The 21226-nt window shown below is 35.8% G+C and overlaps 1 protein-coding gene across 4 annotated transcripts in view; it reads left to right on the top strand.

Annotated features, from left to right (window-relative positions):
• The window catches only part of CHRM3 (cholinergic receptor muscarinic 3), a 251418-nt gene that overhangs the window by 112686 nt on the left and 117506 nt on the right, over positions 1-21226 (top strand). The gene's annotated exons all lie outside the window — the stretch shown is intronic.

The following is a 21226-nucleotide window of genomic DNA, read 5'->3' as shown; positions in this document are numbered from 1 at the left end:
AAGTTGCCAGCAACTCTGAATGCCCAAATTTTCATTTTAAAGTGCAAAATAACTGTTAACAATGACTTTTGCATTTAAGGGATTTAGCAGATGATAATGATAATGATCTGTGCTAATTTACAGAGTTTGAAAATTATATTTCATTTTGTAAAACCTTAAAGAAGGCAGTAAAGTTAATTTTAAGCATGTTAGATTTTCATATATACCCCCCCTTTTTTTTTTTAATGCATTGGAAATGAGAATAGATTTCTTATTGCAAAGTATTTCTATGATCTAACATTCTTCTTACCCGCACGTTGTTATTAAGGACATGATTATGTGTGAGTTATGTCTGTAATAAATATTGCATTTCACAGCTTGAACAAAAAAGGGGTTAGGATGATCATTAAATGCAACAATAATCAGTGAAGTACTCAATTAGTTTTTCGTATAAACAATCTTCAGTAGAAAGAGGAAATTACTGAACCGCAATTTTCTTGTAACTGTTACAAGTTATTAAAAACAGGTATTTAAAATACATTTTCTTTCTTAGGTAATGTATGCTAATAAATTTGCTATTCTGAAGGTAATACTGCATTAGTAAGTAGTTGTATCTAGTACAATTTGACAAATTCGATTTGCTATAACAACCACGTTGCTTGCAAAAATATTGCCCTAGCCAGGTAGTTGATATTTTTAAAAGCCTTTTTCAGAGGCATGTAGAAGCTTTGTTGGAACACTGAGGGGAGTACATAAGTACTTTCCATGCACATCCACTTTTCCATCCGTGCTCAGAAGCAGCCAAGAGCCAACTCAGATCTTAAACCAAGTTTCTGACTTGCTCTGATTTATTCTGGCTTACGTAAGAGTTATGCTAGTCTCAAATATGGACTTGAGCCCATATACTGAAGGAGCTGGGGTTGTTTAGCCTGGGGAAAAGGAGTCTCAGAGTGACCTTATCACTCTCAACAACTACCTGGAAAGAGAGTGGGGCCAGGTGGGGGCTGGTCTCTTATCCTGGGTAACCAGCTACAGGCTGTGATGACACAGCCTCAAGCTGTGCCAGAGGAGGTTCAGGCTGGACAGCAGAAGGAATTTCATCATGGAAGAGGTTGTTAAACTTTGAAACAGACTGGTCATGGAGTCAAAGTCATTATCCTGGAGGCTTTCTGGGAACGACTGGATGTGGCACTCAGTGGTGTGGTTGACAAAGATGGTGGTGGGTCAAAGGTTGGACTCAATGATCTTAGAGGTCTTTTCAACCTAAATGATTCTGTGATTCTGTGACTAGAATTTCCCAACAAGCCATTAAGGCTTTTCTTGGGAGGTTTCTGCTGGTGAGTGGGCGAAGATGTTTATACTATGGTATTACCACTGTAGTAACTTTGTAGCCTTCCCATGCTTGTAAAATTTTGAGAGGGAAAGACAATGGAATTTAACGCGATGTAAAGATTTTAATGTACTTTTTAGTGTGATTTCTAGCATCCTTGCAATATTTTTCCACATGCAAATGATGCATGCAATCCAATTTTCTGGCAATAACAAAAGACAACGATTTATCTTTTATCACTACAATCTAACACAATTATGTTAAATTAGTTTCCAACAGAGTAGGTGAGCTTTTGTCCCCTTTTCACTGTCAAGCCTACTTGTCATCCATGTGAATGAAACTCAAAGAAAATCTTTCAAAACTCTTCTCAAAATGGTTATTTCTTTTCTTTGTGTGTGTTTATGGCATTCAGTGTTTGAATCAGCTGTTGAAAGTCACTGGACTCAAAACTGGCATTAAGTGCCCATAAAAGTTGTTCAAGTGTTCAGATGAAGACATGAAAAAACAGATTCACTAGTTACTTGAGAAACAATCTATGTAAATTTTCAGAATAAATGTTCACAATGCATAATGTCCTTTGCATAATGTTCTTCTAGAGTTCAGAATGGCATTGTATCTAATGCAGTTCTTCATAATTCCATTCAAAAAGTGTTTTGCCATGTGGCAAAGTCATAGAGTTGATGTTGTTTGTTGATGTAAAGAGAAAATTTTCTTTCTCCTTATTATTTGAAAGGAAAATTTTGTTTACATTAGACTGGTCTAAAAATCATCATTCATAAATTATTTTCCAATTTATAAACTGAGCATTATAGTTGTTTTGGAAGTTTTCCTGGTGAAGCTCACATAAGATCAGGTGTTTAACAATCCTGGTGAAGTATACCTATAGCTTATGAACATAGAGCTTTCTTCCAACTGGTGTTGCTTCTAGCTCACCCTATGACTTTTAAATGGATTGTCTTCTGTATTTAATCATGAACAATAATTAGGCATTTGTTATCTCTTTCCTACATCCATCTTATGTGGATATGATGATTCTACAGTGTCAATATGAGTTTTAACAATAGTTATAACTGTGCCAATAGTAAAGTTGCTTCTGCAGTAAAAATGGGGTAGATCTCATAGTGAGCTGATTCTGCTTTATTTCCTAATTGTGCAGTATCAGTTCCTGCAGAGGTGAACTTTAAGAACCCTAAATAATTAATTTGTCTCCAGTAATGTCATGTAAAGGCAAGGATACTCTGTGGTCTTAGCAGTGCCAACACTTTCAAAGCAGTGTTAGTCTTGGGTTTTACAATAGAGATATTCAGCTATGCTTCAGTCTGGTATTTTGTGCCTGTCACCTATCCCCGTGTTTCCATAAAGCTGCTTGGGCAGCTCTGTGCTGAAATAGATTGGAAAAGTGATTAATCTTCTTTTTCTGTGAGAGGTGGAAAAAGGAGGAAAGGAAATTGCCAAGAGATGGTCTAATGTTTTATATCATAAACCATAGTTCAATTTTTTCTGTAGGCATCCAGAGAGATTGCTTGGTGGTTATAACCACTTGAGAAGTGATGTAAGTTACAATTTTTAAAGCATCATTCAGAAGCATTTTGCAATTAGATCTAGAATTGAGTCTGTGAAGTTAAAAACTGGTTAAATTCTGTGAAGCTATTTCACTAGATACAAAACTGTAATTGTGAGTAACTCTGCTGCAGCCACTTAATACTAAAGCTGCTGTTAACGAAAACTGACAGAAAACTGTTTTCAAACATGGAATAGTATACCAGCAAAAGTAGAAGTCAATTAAACTCTTTTAAGCTTTGTAGTGCTCATAAAAAATGTTAATATCTTATGTACCACAAATCAGCACTTTCTATTATAAGGTAAAAAAAAATCTATTATTACATAGAGATCTTTCTAAGTTCAGTGTCTCAGGCAGTATTTTCATAGTCATTAGTACCTGACCTGTACCCTACAGGATTACCATAAATACAAATATGTGCCAAGAAGAGGCAAAACTCTTTTGTTTGTCTCTGTTCAAATTTTTATGAACATGTTACAAGGAGTTTCTACCACCTTATCATTGCATACATCACAACAGTACAGCCAGAGTGTAGGAGATTAGAGAAACACATGGAAGTGAAAGCAGGAGGTTAAAAATACTAGCCTAAGGCATTTCTAGCCCAGAAGTGAGCATCTCAGTTTGTGGAGTCAGATGCTTAGCTGACATCAAACAGGGAGCTCTGAGAGAGCAGAGTGAGAGTGCTGTATGAAATGTAAGAGAGAAAAACAGTTTTTGGCTGCTGCTGTGGAGGACAGGCTGGGTGCGAAGGCAAGCTCTGTCAGTGCTTGACTGTGTATTTCTCAGCCATTTCAATAGTTTGCCATGACATGTTGTATATATTTACCTGTTGATCCTACTTCAAAAAGCAAGTTTGCAGTCATGCCTTTTTTCCTGCCAAGTTCCACTGACACTGATATTCTGTGAAAAATGGAGAAGCTGCTACCTGTAGTTATGTTCTCCATCCTGGAGAACTGGAATAAGAGACCAAATGATGCACTCTGTTAGTGTCTGTAACAGAGTAGGCATTTCAGGTCTACAAAATCTCTAGAAAATGAAGATAGTATTTTTCTAACATGTTCATTGCTAATATGCACAGTGCTGTAGAACTAAAACAGATTTAATATGAGGTATTCAGGCACAAAAAATATCTTTTTCTGCAATTTTTGAAATGGGTTGAAAAATCTGATGCAAGGAATTAAAATCAATTAATTTATTTAAAATAAATCACAGAAGTAGAATCAACTGAAACTATGGAGTTATCAATACAGTATGTGAATTTTCAGTTTATACTAGTAACTTTTTACTATTTACTGCTATCTTTTTGTTAATTGTTTTAATCTACTTTAATTTGTTAAGTTCTTTAAGATGCAAAGCATTCAGTCCATTGGAAGCAGAAGTGGACTTGGTTACATTTCTTGTATTCTTGAATTGTATTAATTTAAAGTTAATTAGAAGTATCAGTGTGTGGATGCTGTTTTTTCCTGAAATTAATATTGGAGACAAATGTGAACAGCAAGCATTTTTGCAAGGTATTTGCCTTGCTACTTACCTAAATGCAGTTGGGAAGAGTTGTTTTTATTTCTTATAAAGAGATTTAATTGTGTGCAATGGATGAAATGGATTGAAACAGAGAAATGTGAGAAGGCTCTCAAAAAAAAATTGTCAGCTAGATGATTGGCTTTTCCACAGCTTTCTACAGATTTCTGATTCTTCAGCATGTTCTTTTGCCAGACTGACTCATCTGATTTTTACAACTTCTTTAGAAGAAGTCTCTTCATCCCTTTTAATAACACTTAGTGGTTCCTTCTGATCTGCTTCGCTGTTTTGCTTTTATTCAAGAGCCCTTCCTTGGCAAGGTGTACTCATTCTTACATCTCATATTTTTCTGTGTGTATATGAGAACTCATGAAAATTTAAACATCTTGTCAAGATTTATCATATTATCATCTGAGGAAGCACATGTATTTCCTATAATTCAGACTATATCTTCTTGCCTTTATTATTAATTTTCTGAGGAAGGTTGTTTTTTTCTTATTTTTCTTAATTTTTTTAACAGGTCTGTGAAACCAAATAGTATATCTAGTTAACTGTTCAAGTGTTATAATTATTAATCTGTAATATCTTTGAATAAATTAATTTATTTTTGGGCTTGCTTTTCTCTTTCCTATGCTTATATCACTGGGATTTTCTCTACAGGATTTTCACACTCATATTTTACAATTTTCAGTGTGCCTCATCACCTTTATGTCCTCCTTATCATACTTTATAGGAGACATATGCAGAAGTAAGTAACTGGCATATATATTGAAAAGGTAAGTTAGAACAGATGTAAAGCATTAGCTTATTTTTTTCTCTATGGCAATCAGGACAACTTATTGCAATATGTCCAAACCCTGTGTATTTTCTACTCCCTATCTGAAGGCAAAGAAAGGCTTAGCTCTGCTCTTGTTCTGTAAGGAACAGTGGTGCTGGATCTTCATGGTGTGTCTGAGTCACAAGTCCCTTCTTGGCCTTCTGAGGGCACCTGAGAGTGAAAACTGTCTGGGGATAAAAACAATATGTTTATTTTTTCCTTGTTTTGAGATTGCTGTTTGCAAACCATCTCAAGCACTTTTATGGTGTTTACATGCCTCTGCTTCCATCTTTGCTTTCTTTCAAAATCCCTGTGAAAAGTCCCAGTCAAATACAAAAGTTAAGAGTATAAATAATAAAGTAGTCAGTGACAGAAGAGTTTCTAACACACCTTTTAAACACCTTTAGCTTCCAGACTGCTGTGGCATTGATGCAGCAGTTCAGGTTCTCTTTGTTGCTGAAAAAAAAATCATTAAAAGGGCTGTCAAGAAATTGCTAGAGGAGAGAAATGGCTCAGAGAGCTGAGATCTAGCAAGAAGAAGGAGGAGGAACAGAGAACATCTCAGTACCAGGGAAAGACAGAGGGGAAGGACATGAAATTTAAAAAAAAAATATTTAGAGGCTTAAGGGGCAACACCCACAAAAAACATAATGCTGCAGATCAAAAAAAAGGAAGTTAAGAGATTGAAATTTTGTTTACAGAGATGGAAGGGAAAGTAAGTCAAAGACTGAAAGAAGGAGGAAAGAGCAAATAGATTTCATAATTGCAGGTATTTATATAAGTTACAATCTAGTTTGTCCTGTTCAAATGTGGCATGAGATTTGTATAGTCAGCTTCAAACCAAAAGCTGCTAGCATTTCTCTTTAAAGTGTTCTTTGAACATTATATCCTACTTAATTTTATGAAGGAAAAAGGGGTGTTGTTGCTACCTTGCCTTACAATGGTGGGCTTGACAGCAATCAGGTTGGTCATGGATTTGCTTTGAGCATCCTCATGGGAGTAACACAGTTGATCAAGTGTGCTAAAAACATAACCAGATGGAGGAAAAAGTAGAGAATTGCACGAAGAAAATGTTGACTCTGAAATCAGGTTGCATCAATTACAATGCATGCAGAGCATTGTAAGCTGAGTTTTGCATTGACTCTTGCACAAAAATTAGAGATTTTTTTATTTTATTTTTCCCTTCCCATGCATTTTATAATATTCCTTTATTTATATAGGGACTCTTTCATCTGTCTCTTTAGAAAATGCTGTTCTTTTCCATTTACTTACATTGTTTCATGACTTCCTATCCTAGTTAAGGGAAAAAAAACCCCAAAAAACCAAAAAACAACCCCAAACCCCCCTGTTCCCCTCAAAAAAAGTACCCAAACAACTAACCACAAAAACCTGCAGACCTAAGGAATAAAATATCCTCCACAAAATTATATTTAAAAACCAATCTTGTCATCATGCAAAGTGCTCTGTGTTTTAGACTGCCATAACTTTTGACCCTGGCTAGTAACACTATTCTTTCATCTTATCTTGTGAGAGCTGGAGTACTATTTGGTAAACACATAGAGGTAATCTTTATGCAGCCAGGATTTAATGATGATCCCAAGGTTTCTTGGAACAAGAAAGATTTCAAAGAAATTGTCATCCTTTGTAGGAAAATACTTTTTAAATAGTTCTGTACACTACTTTTTTATTAGATTAAGTATGTAATCAGAAAACTTTTCTGGATCCAAAACTTTGAGTGCTTTGAAGTCACAATTCAAAGGGAAAGTTATCTGATTGTTTTATAAATTAATAGTAAAATACTGATGGAAATTCTGGTTCAAGGACAGAGCATGGGCTATGGACTGTCTCTTCATCTGAGCTCTGTGTATATCTCTAGGATATGTCAACATTCTTCTACTGTTAATGAACTTAAAGTGAGGTTACACAAACTGCTTATTTTGGATCTGTGAACAGTGGATTTCAGTTGCAGTTCCTTAGAAAGAATACATAATTTTATTAGATTTCAACAAATCTTACAAAGCATGCAAAAGCTGAAGAGAGTATAGTTTAAGAACTGTCTTTTTAAATTTATCTACACATTTATAGGTGTTATTTCTGATAGTTGAACAAACATTTTCTAGAACTTTCAAAATATGTTGTTAATCTGTCTATTTCACTACTTGTTTATTCCCTGCTTCTAAACCCTATACTGATCTTGTTCACAGTATAGGTCCCCAGGCTCACATGAAAGAGAAAAACCCTTCTAATTTTGTATGCTCAAACACAAAACTAATGCAAAGAAAAAAAAAAGTCTCTCCCATTACATTTACCATTTCAGGTATTCACAATGTCCCAGAATTTAGCTGTGGTAATAAGCAGGTTAGGTTTATGTTATTGCAAAAATATGTAACTAATTGGCAAGATTTAAAAAAAACAAGCAAAAAAACCAAGCAAAACAAGTATGTATTTTAATTGCTAATATATGCTTGGGTTTAGGTGCAAATATGCTGTCCATCGTTAGTTATCCATTAAATTTAATCTCTTATTTCAGTCTTGTAAATCTTTTGATCAGGATACAATTCCGCAGGGATTGCCAGCCATCCTGTCCCATGAGATGGTTCATCCACCATTTTTTCCTTCTTGGATGGCAATCACAGGATGCAAGTGGCAAGTTCTTGAAAGATATTTTCTGACATCTGGCTCTTGATGGGCTCCTTAGGCAGCTGGGCTTGACGTGCTGGAAGAACTTCTGAGCTCTTCTCACAACCAAGTGACTTCTTGGCCTTTTAAATGTGCTCTCTCCAAGTGCCCTTTGGAAGTGAAATGATCTGCATGTTATCTATTGCCAGAGAGCCCAAAGATGCAGACTGTTGTACAGCTGGGAGCTGCAAATGTTCTGTGTAAATTGAATATGCTGCACATCCACAAGGCATGAGGAGAGTTAGGTCGCTGTTGCGATGGCTGCTGGCTTTCACATCAGCGTGTGAAAACCTCAAACCCATGAGTTGTAGCAAATAATTTCACAAATTATTGGAATAACAAGGCTCAAAATAGAGGCAAAGGAAGAGAAGGCTTAGACACTTTTAGTCTAAGTTGGAAATTAGTATTTGTTTTATATGTGAGTTTTGTCTGTATGTTAATTTTTCTTTTTTTGGTATGCATTCTTGGGCTGTAGTTCTGTATTACAATTACATGAGTAGGGGTGTTATAGCTAGTGGGATTTCACTGAGTGAGGATGTTTACCTGTAAGTACAACTCAACTACTTCTTTTGTTTGGGTTTTTTTTTGTTTGTTTGTTTTTGGTTTTGGGTTTTTTTTGTTATTGTTGTTTTTTGGCATGGAGATTCAGCTTCAAATTTCAGCATTGCAACACATGTGCCAGCCTAGTATTAAACCACAGGTCACAGAATATTTTGTGTTCAAGGAACCCAAAAGGATTATCAAGTGCAGTTTTTAAGTGAATGGTCCATATGGGAATTGAAACCAAAACCTTTTTGTTATTAACACCAGTCTCTAACCAACTGAACCAGTGTCAGGTGCTGTTGTGTTACCTTTGGTAACAGGAAATCTAAAGATAGAAAGCATCTCTTTTTGTCAATACAATTAAATTGTTCGTGACCAACCATAACAGGACTTGTAAATAATAGCTTTCTGTTTTTTGTCATTGATGGTTGTATTAGATAATCAAGATTGTTGTTTTGATAAGTATTTGACAGGAAAAAAAAAAAAAAAAAGGTAAAACTTTAAGAAATTTAGGTACCGCATTTAAAACAAAAAAATTGAAAAAATGTAGGGAAACACCCCAAACCATATCTCTGTTGAACAACTGTTTTCTAAGATTATTTTCATTTTTTTTCAACATTTTTCTGCAAAAATCAAACCTAATTATAGCTAAAAACTGGAAAGCTCGAAGAAATAATTTCACTTGCAGTGAGCATATCAAATTGGAATACTTTTATATCTGCTTGAGCTCTATTTGAAGATATAACCTTAATTGAAAAGACTGCATATGACTGGATTCTTTGAATTCCTTTAGCAATAAAAAATATTTTAATCTTCCAAACAGCAACAGTACAATGATGTTAGAATGCCTTCTTGTAAAGAGGAACTTGTGTTTTATTGCTGCAAGTGAAAAAAATGAAATCCTAGAATACATTAGGAAGAGTGAGACCATTTTCTAATGGTCCCTTTTCCTTTTCTTGCTATAATGTTGGCATTTAAAGATGTGTAAACCCGAGGCAGGAATTTGCTATTTTTGTCACTTCTCAACAAGTAGAACTTCTGTTTATTAACAAAGTTTTTCATCATTTAGACTCTTAATATTGGATAAAAATTGATATTTCTCTAGTCAAATAGATAAAACAGTCCTCAGAATCAGCTGAGATATTATGTAGAAATTAAATTTAATTACTTTCTTTTTTTTTTGTTTTGTTTTGATTTATTCATTTGTTTGTATCTATATTTTAGTCTTGGTATTATATATTTGCTTGAAGGAGTTTCTTGATTTTTCACTTGTATCTTTATAGATACAAAATTCCCAAGAAGATGATCTTCTCATCCTGTGTCTGGAAAATTAAAATTAGTAGATACAATTAATTTGGACATAAGAAACTTTAGTGGTTCCCTGACAGAAGAAAAATTTAATTTCCTTGTGGTGAATGAGTTACAGTTCAACATGTTTTCAGATATGACTTGCAGGGCACTGTTCTGGAATATGCCACTGCAAAACATGTAGCAGTCTTACCATCTTCCCAGTTCTTTTAGGAGAATTCAGCAAACTATTTTATTAAACCAAGAGATGGAGTTGGATTGAAGAGTGTGTAGATCATGCATTGTAAGCTAGGGGAAAATGGTCCTGTACTGAAGAAAGGCAAAGAAAGGGAAATAAAGAAAAGTGTAGCTGGAGATTTCTCTGTGAAGCACACGTGTGGTTCCTCTGTTCACTCTGGAGCTAATCCTGGCTTGTGACACGATTCTCTGTGAGGAGCCCGGCAGAATTTCTGTGCCCTGCAAACAGGTTGGCAATAAGGCTTGCAGGGTGCTCAGTGCAGCAGAAAAATTGTGACAAAATCTGAAAATTCCTTTCAACACTATAATACAAATCACCTAACATTTCTGCTTCTGCAGTATTTGGTTGGGTTTTGGGTGAATTGTTTGGACTTTTTATCTTTCACTAAAAACTTTTGCGTCTAGGAGTGAATAAGCATGAATTTCATCAAAATAATCTTTTAAGAAACTGTGACTTTAATTCTTCATCTTGACCACAGTGCATTCAGAAGTGGAAAAGAGAGACTCCTTTGCTTGTGACTTCCTTTTGAGGTGAACTTTGCCTTGAGTAGAGAATCTGGGTTGCAGCAGTTTAGTAACTGGGATTACTACGAGGTGAGGATATGGCCAACAACCAACCACTTCAGAGCAGCAGACTAGGTTGATGGTGAGGTTTTTTTTTTCTGTGATCTAATGCGGGTTATGGGGTTTTTAATAATCCCAGACTTGTGAGAAGAAAACTAAAGTAAAGCCCAGCAAATCTGCTCTATCATTTGGTAAGTACTGTTGCACTGTTTAGACAACCAGAAACAAGCTGTGGAAGATACCTGCTGAGTGGAGTTTTCCCTCTTCCCCTAAACAAGGTGCATACTTCTTCACTGAAGTATAAAATCCTAGGGAAAATGTTGTGTCTAAATAGGCACAGATTTGTTGCACATCGATTTGCTGGAGAGAGTATAGTGAGTTTACTAAGTCATTTGAATGCTGGACCACTCTAAAAAAGATAGGCTTCTTTTAAATTAAAGCTGTTGTCAAAGTCACGTCCACTATAAAATTCTGTTCTCTGCATGAGCACAAATCTCTGTCTCAACAAACTTTGCTTTGAAGTTCACCTCCGTTGTATTTGCAAGCAAGCCACCAACAGCTACTCTGTCTCTGCCTGAAATAAGATGATTCCACCTGGTTGAAAGTTTATAAGCCTCAGCTGGGAACTTGCATTGCTGGACCCTTACTATTACCCATCATGGGTTTCCTTACACTTCTTTCTTCTTTTTCAGAGTGGTAGGCTTTTAAATAAATGACATTTTTACATCTAATGCATATATGACAGTGCTTGAGGCATCAACACACTTTTTATAATTTCATATTGGTTTTTGAATTTACAGTCTTATTAAAATGTTGTCAGTTGTTCCTTTTGTTTGCCAGGCTGAGAAAGAGCTATTTTTATACAAATAGCAGAACCTTGAAAAGTTGACTTGCTTGAAGTAATATAGTAGGGAAAGAAAGTTTTGTAGATGGAATTAGTTTATTTGCTGCAAGGTCCAAATGCTGTCCTTGAAAATTACTGGCTGTTAAAGAACCTCCGTATGATTTGAACTGATATTGCCATTAAATCAGCTCCCCATAAGGAAACTGCACCATTTAAAGGAATAAATGACACCAGAAAGAGTTTTCAGCACTGCTTTGCCAGTCTTCCAGAATAGTACCAATATTGAGCAATTAGGAATGCTTGCTTCTCTTTTTACATTGGTTTTTCTTCATGGGTGTTGATACAGGAAGTCTTTCACTGACCTAATGTACAACAAGATTATGACCTTGTTCCTGGACTGTAAAAAAGGATATACAGAATTTTTTTTCTTCTTTAACCAAAAAGAAAAAGAAAATTATATATATATATCTACATATATATATATATTCAGACTAACAGCAGCTACTGAGCTGCTGTTTTTGTCTGTAACAAATATATTAGGAGGGCATGAAGTACTGCCTTAATGCAGGCTGAAGCTATCTATGCTTTACCAAGGTTTACAGAGAAAGATTGGAAGATATCTGCAGATTAAAGAACCTGTACTGGAAGAAAGGCAGGATGAATGGTGCCTAAAGTGTGACACTGTAGCTTCAGAATAATCTATGCAGAATAATCAATGCAAGGACAGTCCCTTTCCTGTGGATAAGGGTGGTTAAGGGATATATTATATTTAGAGCAGACACACAGGGTTAACACCTGGCTCTCCTCCCTTCTTCAGAGCCCAGTCCAAGAACATGCTGTCTTTGGTAGAGTTCTTGTCAAAAAACAGGGTTTAGCTCTGAATCCTGAATCCAACTGATTTCTCCATTGACATATGTTAACAAAGGTTGGTGGTGTTATGATTTTCTCTCTAGCTAACATTACCTGTTACACAGTTATATACATCAGACTCATTTCCTCCTTGCACATTCTTAATGCTTAGGCTTCTGTTCATGAATGCTGCTAATTAAACAGCGGCAAAACAAATCAGGCAGAAATACAGGAATTGATGAACAAGATTAGTTACTCTGGCAATTTAGAAATTTAGTTTAGCAATCAGTGAATTTCACACCATTTTCAGATGGCAGGGATGAGGGTGATATTGTCTGGCTTAAAAAGTCTTCAGACCTTGAGTGTGCCACTGCTTTATAAGAGGGAAAGGGATAGATTTTTATCCTTGGCTTAGTTTTGGGTGGAATCCAACTTGCCTAAAGTTACCTGTTTAGGTATTTCATGTTTAATCTAAATTAACCAGTGGGCTTTTTCTTGTTATCCTGGGGAAAAGCTCCTGCAAAGAATGGTTCATATCAGAATAAAATAAATAGTTAAGTTACATGGTATCAACAGCCCTATTCAGGATATTTCTTAAATCTCTGTTAAACCATAGGGATATTTTGGGTGGAAAAAAAATTGAGTACTTTTTAGAATTGATGCAGTTATAAATGTTGTATTATTGGAGTGGTATTATTCCTCCTGAATGCAGTTAATTCAAAAGTTACCTATACTGACACATTTTTGGCCAAGAAAACAAAAGGCATAATGACTTCTGTTGGTTATCCTGCATGGGTATTTTGTTATATTAATGTAAGACTGAGCTCAACCTTGAGGGTTTTCACTCTCTCTTTGACATTCCTTTTTCTACATTTAGAAAAATAGCTGATCTTTCTGTCTCATTTTCCGTAATGTCAGCAAGATGCATAATTTCTATAATTGCATTGTTAGCTTGTAGTAAATCAGGACCTTTCTTGACTTATGAACTCCATGAAGCTGATCGCAGAATTTTGTCTGTTAAAGTCTTTATTAAGTAATTTAAAATTTTATCCCAGTGAGAGCTTTTGCTTCAGCTGATGTTGTACTAGTATTATGTTGCCTTCCAGAGGCAGAAAATATCATAAAATAATCTTGCTAAAGGTCTTAATTGTCTCAATACATCCTGGTGTTCTTTAATTCCTCTAAATTAATTACGCAATTTAATATTGTTATTAAGTCTTGAATTGCATTTCTTCAGCAAAAACATAAAGCTAATGTGATTGTGTACCATAGGAATGGAAGTACCTGTGGTTTTAGGGATTGTTCCCCAAGGTTGCAATTATCAGTAAATTTCCAGATCAGAAGGTTCATAAAATATTTTACTGGTATGTGCCTGGTGGCCACTGAATATGTACTTTAAAAATCAAAAGCCACAATTACAGGATACTTCTGAAAGAGAGTATAAGAAATTAAGGTTATTTCCAATAGCATAAGTGCCTGTAGAAGTGGAAAAGATGGCATTTTTTTTGGGAAAAACACTGCTTCTCATAGTCCAGGGAAAGGTAGTAATAAAGCCAAACACAGCAGTCCCTAACCAGACTACTTTTCATCTTACCTTTAGATTTGGTAAAGATGGTTTAGATTAGTTTAGTTTTTCCTGAATCTAGCTACATACCTTAAAATTTTAGTATTGCTAATAGGTAGCATTGGTTCAGATAACTTTGGGATTAGTCTGGTATGCTTAAGCTTTCCTTGAAGATGAAAAGGGTTTTCCACTTCCATACTTCAGCCTGTAACAGAAAGAAGACAGATATGAATCCTCTCCCCAGTTTCTAAGGCATCTAATTTTTCTGAAATATTTAAAAAACAAAGTCACCTCCAGTCATATCATCTATCAGGAAAAGCCCATCATTTTCTTTGCTTTCCAAAGCAACACTCTGAAAACTGTATATACAGAAAAAAACAGAATCATTTTGCTTTAGGGAATATCACTTTTGTGAATATAGAAGCAACACTTTCTCTTTGATTGAATTGAAATGCAGAAGAAAACATGCACAGGCAAAGCCCATGTTAATTCCAGCTAGAAAATGTGGCTGGGGTTTCCATCAGTTCTCAAGAGAAAAGTGTGCTTTTACATTTTGTCTAGGTGACAGCACTTGCATTATTACTATAATGACCTGAGGAATCACAGGAGAGCAGAGCAGTGCTGCATGGCAGGAGTGATTATAGTCACCCAGCCACAAGTGCCTGCTCTTATGATACTGCCCCTGAAGTCAAAGCCTATAAACAGCACACAGACCTGGTCTGCTCTGATCCTCTGTCCTGGTTAGGGTACAGGTCATTCTGCTGCTTTCACAGATATATCCCATTATATCCCTAATCTCCTGTACCACTGAGTTTATGTACTTTGGGGTCATTTACACTGTTTTACTCATATTAACTCATCTGAGTAAATGTATATCAGCAACAGATGTTGATTACTATTGCCCTTGGTAGTAATCAGTTCCAAGCTTTTCCTAATACTCAGAATTAAATAAATCCTGAGCAAAGCTAAACCTGTATTATCTGAGCAGAAGAGTAAAACTCTGATGGCAAAGCCACTGGCTTATATTCCCTGGGCTGTCTAGTTTTAGTAAAGCACTGGGATGATACAGTATACTTTGTAATTTTGGGGATCTGATTTGTTGTATAAGTTCTGTATTTAACAACAGAAGATGTCATGACACAGGAGCTTCGTGGCCTCGTGAGAGGATTTTTATCTTTCCACATATCATTTGTTTCTTTTTTTTTTATTTCCTCATCCCTTCTCCCCACCAGGCAAAAGCCATTTAGCATTTTATTTTGTATAAAAAAATAAACAAACAAACAAAAAAAAATTTCAAGATATTGAAAAGAAATTATTTAGCTGCTTTTTCCAATACTGAAGTTCTGTATACTAATTCAATACAAAATTGATAACAGATCTTTAGCTTCAGCTGCACAGAGAGCCATTCTCCAAGTGCTCTTAAGACTTTAACATATTTTCAGACATGAGCAAAGGCATGTTACAGTCCCAAAAGTTGCTTACAATATTCTCCTATAGTGGGTCAGGACTGTTTCTTTTTGCTTATAAACATCATTAATCCCATAATTTCTCATCAGATATTTCATTAAGATGTTTGTTGGGTAGTTTTGTGTGTCCTTGATACAAAATGGAGTTTAGAAAGCAATACATGATTACTTGGATTTTCCAGTGCTGCCTGGCAGGCGTAGTTAGGAAGGGCCAAATTATGGGACATTTCCTACCTGGGTATTCCAGTGAACAGGCTGCACATTTCCATTAGCAGGCTCACAATCCCTTTTCAGGAAAGCCCATCTGCTTCCAGCTGATAAAGCAGCATATTATTCACTGTGCATTCAGCTGCCTCATGATAATTCAAAATTTTACTTGTGCTTTCCCACTTTCTCAGATTTGACACACCACGCATATCTTGTGTACATGAGTCACACCCAAATATTTCCTCAAATGTTGAAAAGTCTACTGTTTTGTGAAACTTTTTTTCCTTTGTGTTTAGACTAATCAGTTACTGTAAAAGCCACCTCAGGGGGGTTTATTAGTTGAAGAGATGAGTGGAGAAAAGGCTATGAATATGGGAGTCATGAATATCTTGAAATTTTTGAGTAACAGTTAAAATAAAATTGAAAGAAATGTAGCAGTATGTTTGTTTGGGACATCTTTTTCAGATAAGGCTGTCTTCCTCAAGAAGGGGTGTGTTTTGTTTTTTTTCCATGCATACAGTGGAGCCTAATCTCACTCTAAGTAGCTGGATGGATCAGAATATTTATAAACTAAACAGTGGATGGAAGGGATTGGTAAAAACAATTAAGGATACCAATATGAGAAATAAAAAATCAGGAAGGGATTCATCAAAACAGATTTATATGTGCTGCATAATGGATAATGAACATGAGAACTTCCTAAAGCTTACTTCATCTCATCCTAGGGCCAACAACTAAAACACATCAGTTCTGTTGAATTGTTTTTGGTGTGGTAGCTGTTCTTGTATTGATTGTGCAGCCTGTACTGCTCAGGGGAAGATGCTTGTAACTGCAAAGATATCTAAAGTTAAGTAGAACCACCCTAAATTATTAATGCAGATAACTGTATACTAAGTAGTGAGCTTCCTGTGTTGGTCTGTTTAACCATTATTATCTCTTAGTGCCATATAAAATTATACATGACATTTAGAGGATTTCAGTGTGTAAAATAATAATCCTTGTCAGAGACACTAGTAATCAGGTATCAGTAGACACCTGAAGAAGCAACAATCTAAGAGAGAGTCTAATCACTTCACAAATTTTAAAAAGCTTTCAGGGTTATATGCCAGATACATAGAAAACATAAGTAACAGAGCAATTAGATTGAAGTATTCTAGTGGTTTTTTTCCTGATGTTTCCCTTTTTCCTAGCTGCTTGTTCTACTGATTATTCAGACACTGTAGTGCACTTCTGAGATGCTTTGTGTGTGAACTGAACTAAGCTGAACAACTTTACCCTGGGCCATCCTGAGTATTTCTGTAATAAGCACTCAGCTTTGTCAATAAAACACTGAAGTCACTATTCTAGAGTAAAAAAAAGTGATATGTCTAGATTGATCAATTTTTGAGCTATGAGACTGCCAAACTAGAATCATACCTGAAATATTTGGATTTTTTTTACTGTACTCCTCAGAACTTCAAACTAAAATAAAGGCTTCTAGTTCTTCAGAAGCTGAGAGCTGGCTGAGACAGTACTGTGAATTGACATGAGTTCACTGAGAGCATGGTCCTAAATCAGGATGTTAATCATTAGCTTTTATCTCCATTAAACTGAATGAAAGGAGCATAAAATGATTGTTTTTAGCCATCCTGAATAAATTAAAGTAGAGCAAGTTGGATGAATTTGTGTGATACTGAATTTGTCCCAGCAAAGAAATTCTGTTTTGATCTACACATTGCGCATTTTTCTGTTGTATCAGTGAGGGGCACTTTTCAAGTGCACAAATATTGCAGTTGCAATCTTTTACCATCCATCTTTGATATAGTCTTGGTCCAGAAAGTTCCTAACTTCTTTCTAATGAGATTCACTGAAAAAAGTACAAGACAGAGATGCTTCTTCCAGCTTGCAGACTTTTTTATGTCTGAAGCTAAAGAATCAAATTATTTTCTGCTCTTTAAAGTCCATGGAAAATAGAAACTTCCCTTTTCCCGACTGTTTTTTTTAATATCAAGATCATATTAATTATTATTCATATTCATTCAACTATCAAAATGGTTTTTTATCTATTTAGGTACCTCTATAGGCATTTTTGAGGTTGAAAAATGTTATGTGAAAAAGTGTTGATTTTTATTAGGTTATTTCTGCAAAAAAAAAAAATACATAACTAAGTCAAGTTTTTGAGACTTTTTTTGTCATCACAGCAAGGCAAAAATTGAACATAATTCATTCAAAAGATCCCAACGCATGAGATCACATTTATCTCTCTTGATACAAAGTCAAATGCTTGCCTAATTATGTATAAAGTTTTACCAGTCTGAGAATTTTATTTTTCATAGAGAGGAACCTACTTTGTGAAACATGGGAACTAATTTTCTCAGTGCAGAGTCAATGCATGCAAATTTGTCTTCTCAAGTAAACAGGGTCGAAATTACTGTATCCATAGTTTTGCTTTCCACAAAAATACTTTACTTAGACATTCTAGTCATTCATTTATGACATTCTAGTCTCAAGTGAGGTTTTATCAAAGATAAATAAAAAGCTAAGGGCAGCACACAGGGCCTCTTTTTGATTTAAGTAGGAATTCTCATGAATATAGCAAATAAATTCTACAAAATGTGATTTTCAGTTCTGTACCTGGAACACTGAGTGCCTGCCTGCCCTGACTGCAGCTTTTTTCTTTTTTTTCTTTTTTCTTTTTTTCTTTTCTTTTTTAAATTTTATTTGTGGTGCCACAAATTTCAGTCCTCTCCTCTTCATAGTGTGTCCATGTGTGCAGAGCATTACTGAAATTCCTTTGCTGTGCTGTGTCCCAGACCAAACCTAAGCTAAAATCCTGCTAGGACCAGTTTCAGTTTTATGGCAGAATTTGGGTGCCAATGCCTAGAAGCACCCCTCAAATTAAATTTTCTAGCACAGACATGGTAAATGAGGTTAGAGGTGACAGATGATGGATTAAAGAGGTCCAGGGTTCATGCTGGCAGCTGGAATGGGGCTTTGGGGGGTTTGTTGACAGGGCTGCTCAGCTGGAGCTTGATGTTCAGCACAACCTGGATTGTCAACTGGCCTTGGTCACTGTTCATAAAGAGTAGAGTGTATCAGCTTTGGAGCTGAATATACAAACAGCACAAGCTTAGTTGAGGAGACTTAGTTTGTTGTAAATTAAGGCAATGAATTCCAAAGCTCTGAGTCACAACCTGCATTATTAGGCATGTAAAACTGGCTTCTTGGCAGTAATGGCATAAACCTAACATGTAGTAGAAAATTATTGAGAAGATTTTTTTTTTTTTAATTGAGGATAGCTTGAAAAGCTATTTCCATAATAAATTAGTTTTTTGCTAACCTAAAGCATAATAACTTGATAAGAGGGAAATTATTAAAATTTAAAGTTTAATTGCCAGACACCTAATTTTGTCAACTAAAAGGAGGCTCAGCTAGCAATAAAAAAGCCTTGTCTTTTAAATTGTTTTGCAGTCTTAAAAATTATTTAAAACTGATTTTGATCATGTAGCAGTTTCTAAAATTATTTTTCTGCATTGATAGTGTAAATGAGAAATCTTTTTCAACTTTTATACTTTCTGAATTAAATAAATGGATAAATTAATTTTTAAACGTTCAAGTTTTTTTTAAGAGTAATTCACATTGTTTCATATTGCCAACACTATGTAAGCATTCCACTAATGACCTCTAGGGACCTCAGTTAAATAAAAATTGGTATGTGCTGTGCAAATTGTAGTTTTACTATGTGAGTGAATTACAAGTGTGTGTGTAGATTCACTGCTGCATTGCTGGAATGAAGTGCTAAAATCAGAGCTGTGTCTTGAGAAGTCTCTAACAGTCCTTCCTGAGCCAAAAGATCAAGCTCTAGTGCCAAAGGCTCCATGAGATCATTCCAGAGTGAAAACCCTTTCAGGTGGGAAGGGGGTTAATGATGCATTTGATCATTTGATCTGTCTGGCTGCTCTTTGCCTCTCTGAGTTTTGCCTCCTGACCCTCAGTACAGGCTCTTCTTCCTTGTGTTGTGCTTCCTGTGCACTGTCAGTCTGGGAGCAATGGTGGGAGCAGAGCATTATAGTGGTGTAATGGCTGGCCAAGAAATGCCTTGGAAAATAAATGTTCTAGCAAGTGAGTTTGGAGTAATAGTCTCTGATCTAAACACAGAGGCTGAGAGGATCCATCTCAAAGCCTGCTCTTTTGAAAGGGTTGCTGCACTAGCATGTCCAGCTGAGAACTGCTTTGCACTCCTTGTAAGTCAAATTATACAAATTCTGGCCATGTTTCATCTGATTTGTTTCGTTTCCCTTCATTCATTCAAATACAGTCTCTCTTGTGCTCATTTGGTTTAAAGGATTGTTCAGATTGGCTTCCTCTCTGACTCTTGGCACTTCCTTAACAGTGCAGGGTTAGTGGGGGAACAGCTTTCTTCCAGAAATGGTTTTACCAGATCAGGGGGAGATCTTCATGGCTAAGGACATATCAGAGTTGTGTTACAAGTGCTGGGCTGGCAGGCAGCAATGCACATGGGTAGTAAGTGTGTATTATCTTCCCTTCTGAAAATTAACTGGAAAACAATCCCAGCTTTGTTAGTAACCTCACCCTTATTGTTGCTGTTGGGTTTTGGTGGTGTTTTGGGGTTTTTTTTCTGAGAAATATGCGGCATAATGAATATATTCCTCTCTGGTCTGTTGCCTGCTATTCATAACACTTGCTAATAAAATCCCTTGGCATTCTGGTAAAGACTGAGACATCTTGAAGAAACATCAAGAAACATCAAGAAATATCTTGATTAGATTCACTCTTCTGTGTTTAAGTTATTCAAAGGGGTCTGGAAGCCTTATGCTGCAATGGCATTCAATAAATGGAATAATAATGGCACGTGGTTCTTCTTGGCCCTAATTACATGTAATGAAATGGAGCATAGTAGTCAGTCATTAATCTTTCTCCTACACTGTAAATTCAGACATTTACAACTTCTGTGGAGGAAAGTGTTTTGTTTAGGTTTTAATTATTAATATTTTTGCTTCCTCTGTTACAGTTTTTACATGAAAAATTATATTCTAGACCAACTTTCGAAAGTGGTTAGCTTGAAAGGCTGCATCATTTGGGGAAGAAAAGGAGATTCCAGTTCTTAATTCTGCCTTTGGGGTCACCTGCTCCTTGGTCTGAATGAGCTAGTCATTCTTCTTGGAGATGCCCATTTTCACATACAAGCTACACAAGTTTGCTTGCTGATGCAGCTGCAGCCTTAAAATAGTAATCTGTCCAGGAAAGTGTTGGATCCCCCAGCACTGATCTTTCAAGATGCAGCTGGACAGTTTGCTGAGTTATCTGTCAAGATTGTGCTTTTGCCAGGAAAGGTTCAGCCTCGTATTTTATGATTCTATGATTGATTGTACTGTATTGGAGAAACTGTTCCCTTCACTCCAGTTTGGTCACCAGGTTTAAAAAAAAAAAAAAACCAAAAAAAAACCCATCTGTGAATACTGTGGTCATGCCCTTTGGAGAGAGGTGTGAGCAGCCCAAAGGCTTGTCAGTACCATGTTACCACCACTGCTCCAGACCTCTGTGTGATAAATGTGTGCTTGAGTTGTTCTATCTCCAACTAGGTCTCTCAGACAGGAAAAAAAACCAAAAACAAACTGACAAAAGAAACACAGTATTATTTGGCAATCAAGATTATTAAAAGCTTTTGTCTTATCTTGCTCCAAATTAGGCTTTTTGGCTTATATGTCTGTGCTTTTCCCCATGTTTCTATAATCTATTTTAATAATTGTTCCATCATTT

This window comes from Erithacus rubecula (genome assembly GCF_903797595.1).
Source record: "Erithacus rubecula genome assembly, chromosome: 2".
Taxonomy (NCBI): domain Eukaryota; kingdom Metazoa; phylum Chordata; class Aves; order Passeriformes; family Muscicapidae; genus Erithacus; species Erithacus rubecula.
Note: the sequence above shows the minus strand (reverse complement) of the source record. Positions and strands in the feature narration are given on the sequence as shown.